Genomic DNA, 6,395 nt, shown 5'->3' with positions numbered 1-6,395 from the left:
GCCCGGAGGGCACCGGCCTCCTGACGTGCCTCGTCGTGCTCTCAAATGGCCTAGTTGCGCTCCTCGCGGGCCGTGCTGTGCTCCGAGTGAAGTCTTTCTTCGGTCCGACGCAGCTCGTCCCGCTCCTTGCCCAACCGGGCGATCACCTCGGCATCCTGGTTCACCCTCTGCTACAGCATCACGGACCTATCCTCGGCTTTCAGCTTGAAATCCTGCTCTATCTCCAGCTCTGCTAGGAGCTCGATGGCCTACTGGCTGGCCTCGGTGTCCTTCTGGAGCAGCTCGTCCCGCTCCTTTTGGATCCTGGTGGCCGCCTCCTCGTCCTGCTTCACCCTCGCCGATAGGTCCTCGAACATCCCATGGATCTCCTCTGTGTCCCGACATGCCTCAGTTTCCCGCTGCTGGGTGGCGGTGAGCTGGGTGCTCAAATCTCCACGCAGCCAGGCCTCCTCGGTGAGGCGGTCCCATTCCACCTTCTGCTCGTGGAGGAACCGGGATTTCTCACGACTACGAGCAATGAGGGACTAAAAAGAAGGCCAGTGTCAAAAGTACAAAAATACATGAAGACAAGAAGAAAGCGAGACGAAAGATCAGGTGGATACCCGGCCATTGGGAAGGATGACATCGCGTAGGATGACCCGGGCCTGATCTAGGACACCCATCATCGCCAAGATCCCTTCATCAAGACTCCCCCGCTCTATGCTCTCGGTAGCATCGTCGAGCGAGAAGAGAGTCGATGTTGGGTCTTGGGCATCCATCCAGTGGAGCGGCGACTCACCCCACGCGGGCGAACGGTTGCCCCCCGACACCAGGGCCAAGGGCGACCCCCCGCTGGTCCTCTCCACCACCGCCACAATGCCCGGAGACCCTCCAGCCATGTCCTCCTCCATCCGGCCCGCCTCGGGCACCGCAGCCTGGGCCGCCGGTGGCATGGATTGCGTCGCCCCCTCGGACGCCACCGTGGCTACATCTAGCAGCGCTGGGCTTGTCGTAGTCGCGGTCACCTCCGCCTGGGCCTCTAGTGGCATGAATTGCGCTGCTCTCTCAGACACCACTGTGGCTGCGTCCGGCTTCTCCTGGCTTGGCGCGGTCGCGGCCATCTCCACTGGAGACACCGGAGCCTCGGCATGCTGTGCCCCGCCCGCCATGGAGGACACCACCAGCACGGGCGACAGCTCTGTTCGCTCCGACGTAGATGGCGGAGTCAGCTCCGCCGCCGCCTACTCAACAACCACCGAGGGCGTGGCCACCACCGCAGGCGGCGCCAGATTGGCCAACGAGGCCGCAACATCAGCGCCGCTCCTGCCCGAAACTGGAGTGACATCAGACAACGGTGTCTGTCCTACCTGAAGGGCAAGGCTCTTCTTCGGCACTAGCCCCAAAGAGCGGCCCCATCGCAAGAATCTACAAGAGGTAAAAGGCATAAGGTCGAAACAGAAAACAAAAAAAGGGGGGGACTGGGGAATCTATGACCTACTCTGGTGCTTTTGGGTGGTGGGAACGTTTTGGGGATGAACCCCTAGATCCCTGCTCCAACTCATCTAGGCGGGCCCATTTTGAGCCTGCCCCCTGCTGCCAGGCAGGGGGGCTCGTCTCCCTTATCTCTGAGGTCACGGCGGTGGAGCCACCCCTCTCTGTCGATACCTCGGGCGCGGTGACAGGTCCACCCGCCCCCATCGGCTCGTGGGGCACGGTAGCGGAGCCACCTCCCTCGATCAGCACCTCGGGGGCGGCGGCAGATCCACCTCCCCCTATCCACCAATCCTCCGCCGACACCCCGGGTGAGGCAGCGGAGCCTCTGGCTCCCACCGGACCCAAGGACAGGCCCGGCTCCGCCGGCCTCACGGACTCACTTCCCCCCACGTGGAATGGGAAGGGTCCCTGCATGGACAATTGGGTGCCTGTCAGCGAATCCTTGCCCTCCAGGACATCCCAATCCACGTCGGCTGCTACCTCGTGAAACTCGTCGTTGTCATCATCATCGTTGTCACTGCCCGTCTCCTCTCCTTGATCTTGTGCTTGCTGCTTCCGTATCATCTCCTTCTTCTTGAGCTCCCTCGTCCTCTTATCCCACTCGGCCGCGGTGCGATTCGCTGCCGCTAGGATCCGGTCCTTCGATAGTGGAGCTGGGCTATCCCCGAGGACGAGTCTCTTTGGCTGGTCCCGCTATCCCGAGGTCAGCATCAAGGGGTTAGAAATTCAAGTAAAGAGAAGGCGTGGGAAAGGGCAACTTACGAAATCGATGAACCCTGGTTCCGGCCACATTAGAGGATGTCCCGACACCGGATATATGAAGTCAAGGACGACGCTGGCGGTGTCCTTCGAAGGCTCCATCGCCTCCTTGATCCGCTGCGCCACTTTGGTGGGGGGAGCGCTTCGTCGAAGAGCGCCGTCCCTTCAGGCGATGCCCCGGGCGCCATCAGGTACAGGGGGAGCACGCGGCTCATCAGCGGTGCCACCCTCCATGTGTGGTAGGCGCCGATGATCCCCGATCCCTTCACACCCCTCTCCTTCAGAATTCGAAGGGCGGCGAGATGGTCCATGATCCTCTTCTTATCTTTGTCTAGGACAACCCACTTCCATGACCCCGGGACCTCTTCGATGAGGTGCCCGGAGTACACCGGCAAGGGGGCGGCCACGTCGTCCTTGACGTAAAACCACTGCGAATGCCACCCCTTGTTGGAGGTCGACAGACGCATCAACGGGTAGTCGTTCGCCTGGTTGTTGCGCAGATGAATGCTGGCACATCCCATCAGCATGCTCAGCTCTTGTTTCCCAACCTGCTTCTTCGACAGGTTGATGGCAAAGAAATACCGCAACAGATCAAAGTGGGGACTAATCCCCAGGAACCCCACGCATAGGGCGATGAACGCAGCAATATGCTGGACCCCATTGGGATTAAGGTGCTGCAACTCCACCTGGTAGTACTCCAATAGCCCCCAAAGGAACTTATGAGCGGGCACGGCAAATCCTCGCTCGTGGAAGAGAGCAAAGGACACGACATACCCTTCGGGCAGCGATGGCTCGTCCTCATCACCAGGCAGCCGCCACTCCTCGACGGCAGACAACGGGCGAAGGAGGCCACGATGGACGAGGCCCTCTAGGCGCTAAGGGGTAATGCTGGATCTGCACCATGGCTCCATTGAAATGATAGGAAGAGGGGTGGATGCGAGCTTGACGGCAGCTGTGATATGGATGCGAGCCTGACAATGGCAGCAGTATAGGTGCGGGAGGCTCAGGCGATTGGCGGTGAAGGTGGTAGATACGAAGGCAAGGAGACGAAGTACGGAACCCTAGGGGCGAACCCCGTGGTTTTATAGGGGCGACGGATGCGAGAAGGGCAACCGTCCGCCTTGATCTCTGAACCCACCATGACACGCCGCCGCGTCACGTCATGGGATACGCGCCCGCGACCCCTATCCTTTCCCACCAAAATCATGCTGGACGGTTCGCCTTCCCTAAGTAGACCAGGACTCTTTTCCCACCGAGGGAATACAGGTCAAAAGGCCTTTTCTTCGGCCCGCCTGGGCCCAGAAGTCCAAGGGCCGGCCCAACAGTCTCAATGGCCGTCCCAACGAGGGATGGGCCCACAAGCAATCAGGACTCAGGAACACGAGCATCAGTGGGGCCTCGACCCACAGTCGAGCCCCAGCCAGGCTGACCCTGGACGAAATCCCCACGCATAGGATATCAAGGTTCCCTTAAAAACTATCTAGTTGACAAAAACCGAATCTCACAGCCTTACCTGCGAAGGGTCCAAAATTACCCCCCCGGGCGATTCTGCCCGAATCACCCGGGGGCTACACCCGACGGGTGCGCTCGCGCGCACCCTCTGGCGAATTGAAATACCCCCTGGGCGATTCTGCCCGAATCACTCGGGGGCTCGAGGGCTATGCCCGTCGGGTGCGCTCACGCGCACCCTCTGGCGAATTATCTCTAGCAAGCCAAAATACCCCTCGGGCGATTCTATCTCAATCACCCCAGGGCTCAGGGGCTACTATCGGGGACCTGATACTGGGGTACCCAATGAGGTAGAACTAACAACCATCGAACATTGACACTTCCGTTCAGACAAAAGTGCTACCACGCTTCTTGCCCGAACAACGGAAGCTTGGTTCCGCCTCGCCCGACCCCCGAGAGCTAGACTCCGCCTCGCCCGACCCTCGAGGGCTAGACTCTGCCTCGCCCGATGGCTGAAGGCTGGCTCGGCCTCGCCCGACCCCCGAGGGCTAGACTCTGCCTCACCCGATGTCTGAGGGCTGGCTCCGCCTCGTCCGACCCCTGAGGGCTAGACTTCGCCTCGCCTGACGTCTGAGGGCTGGCTCGGCCTCGCCTGACCCCCGAGGGCTAGACCCCGCCTCGCCCGACCCCCTAGGGCTAGACTCCGCCTCGCCCGACGTCTGAGGGTTGGCTCCGCCTCGCCCGACAACTGCGCCTTGATCCTTCGTAAAGACGAGCACAGGGTACGACAGGACATTCGAGTCAACCACAGTATCGAGGGCCATGCCCTGTGCGCCTGTAGGAAGGTACCGTCAGGATACGATGGGACGGACGCTTTAAGCACTTTCCATCATAACAATGCCTGAATAGCATTGTAGGCGCCGACTTTTGTCCCATAGTGTAGTAGGCGCCGCCTTCAGCCCTCGGGCGCGGATACCAACACAGGTGTACGATGAACACTATGGTCCAAGATAGAACTCACATCATCTACAGTGATGGACGTATGGTCACTTCCCTGATTACTCCCCGAGGGGTCACAGCTCAGCTCTCCGGCATGCCGCACTGTCCGCCGGCGTAGGATGGGACGCACCCACTTGCTAAATGGGGCCAGGGCATGGCCCTATAAGGATCAGCGATCATGCTACCTCTAACACGGTTTACCATGTTAGCAGGGCAGGCACAAGAAAAAAGGAAGACCCGACTCCCTCGAAGGACCTTCTATACCTTTGGTATTTTCCTATTTCTCCCATCTGTAACCCCTGCTCCCCCCTTGTTCTATAAAAGGGAGGGCAGGGCACCCCACTAAAGGGACCGACTTTTGATGGATCAATTCAACATAACACACAGCCAGGCAGCAACCGAGCTCTTGGCATCCCTTCGACCTTTCCATCAGAGACTTGGGACCCGTCCCTCTCTCGACAGTTTGTACCCCTACCATGAACCTTTTTTGGTACTAATAACATGAGCAGTAGCAAACTGGACGTAGGGACATTCTGCCCGAACCAGTATAAACCTTGTGTCCTTTAGTACACCATCCGAGTCTAACGCACATCAATTACAAAATTACTAGCCGGTGTTTGTTCGAAACACCGACAACCATTGTCTACCTTTTGCATTTGATGCGGTTCTGACCTGCTCCTACTTTTTCTAAAAGTACTTGTCCTCAAGCTGTCGAGCAGCCTCCTGGAATAGATCAAAGTTACCCTTCACACCATCCTTCCAGAGTAGATTCTTGGCAAGGTGCCGAGTACACCAACGATGGTGCAAAGGTGCATACCCCTCTATCTGCTCTCGCACGGCATTAAGTATGCCCTGGTGCCTATCAGATATGACACCAACCTCCCTACCAGGCCCAACCACGTGTATCCGGACTAGCCTCAAGAACCATCCCCAACTGTCATTGTTCTCCTTCTCAACCAAAGCAAATGCCAAAGGAACCAACTTGTTGTTTGCGTCATAGGATATGGCTATAAGAAGTGTGCCCTGGCTGGTATTTGCCAATCAAGAACATACCATCAATAGAGAAGATGGGACGACAGTGCCTAAAGGCCTCGACACACTGAGGAAAGCACCAGAAAGCACGGAAGAATATCTGCCTCTCATCCTTCCATGCATTTGGTTTTGGGATGTACTCATAATGCATGCCTGGATTCACCGCTTTGATTGCATTGAAAAGAATTGGCAGCTGCTCATACCCATCCTCCCAGTCCCCATATATCATCTTCCACGCTCGCTGCTTAGCCCTCCATGCTTTACCATAAGTTATCACATAACCTCCATACAACGCCTCAACGGTCCTAATAATTGTCCTCACCTTCATGTTGGATTCTCCCTGCAAAATTCCCATCAACCGCTTGGCAATGAGGGTAGATGTCAACTGCCGATGCCTCAGTGTCAGCTCATGGTCAGCACAATTATGTGGCCCGACAACTTTTGTGATCTTCCATTTTCCGGTGACCTGTTGCTTCCTTGCACAAACCCTCCATGGGCAACGTTCCTTGTCACACACAACTGTGTAATGGCGCTCCGCATATGAATGCAATACCTTGTAAGGTCTCTTTCGTATCACTGCAAAAGCCTGCAACCACCTCTTCAATGCAGGGAGGTCATTGAACACCCTCCCATTCTCAATTACCATGTTAGGACTGGCCTTAGGAGCTTCTAGGAGCTCATCA

The sequence above is a fragment of the Miscanthus floridulus genome, chromosome 8, assembly GCF_019320115.1.
Source record: "Miscanthus floridulus cultivar M001 chromosome 8, ASM1932011v1, whole genome shotgun sequence".
Lineage (NCBI taxonomy): Eukaryota > Viridiplantae > Streptophyta > Magnoliopsida > Poales > Poaceae > Miscanthus > Miscanthus floridulus.
The sequence above is the reverse complement of the archived record's forward strand: the minus strand, read 5'-3'. Positions refer to the sequence as shown.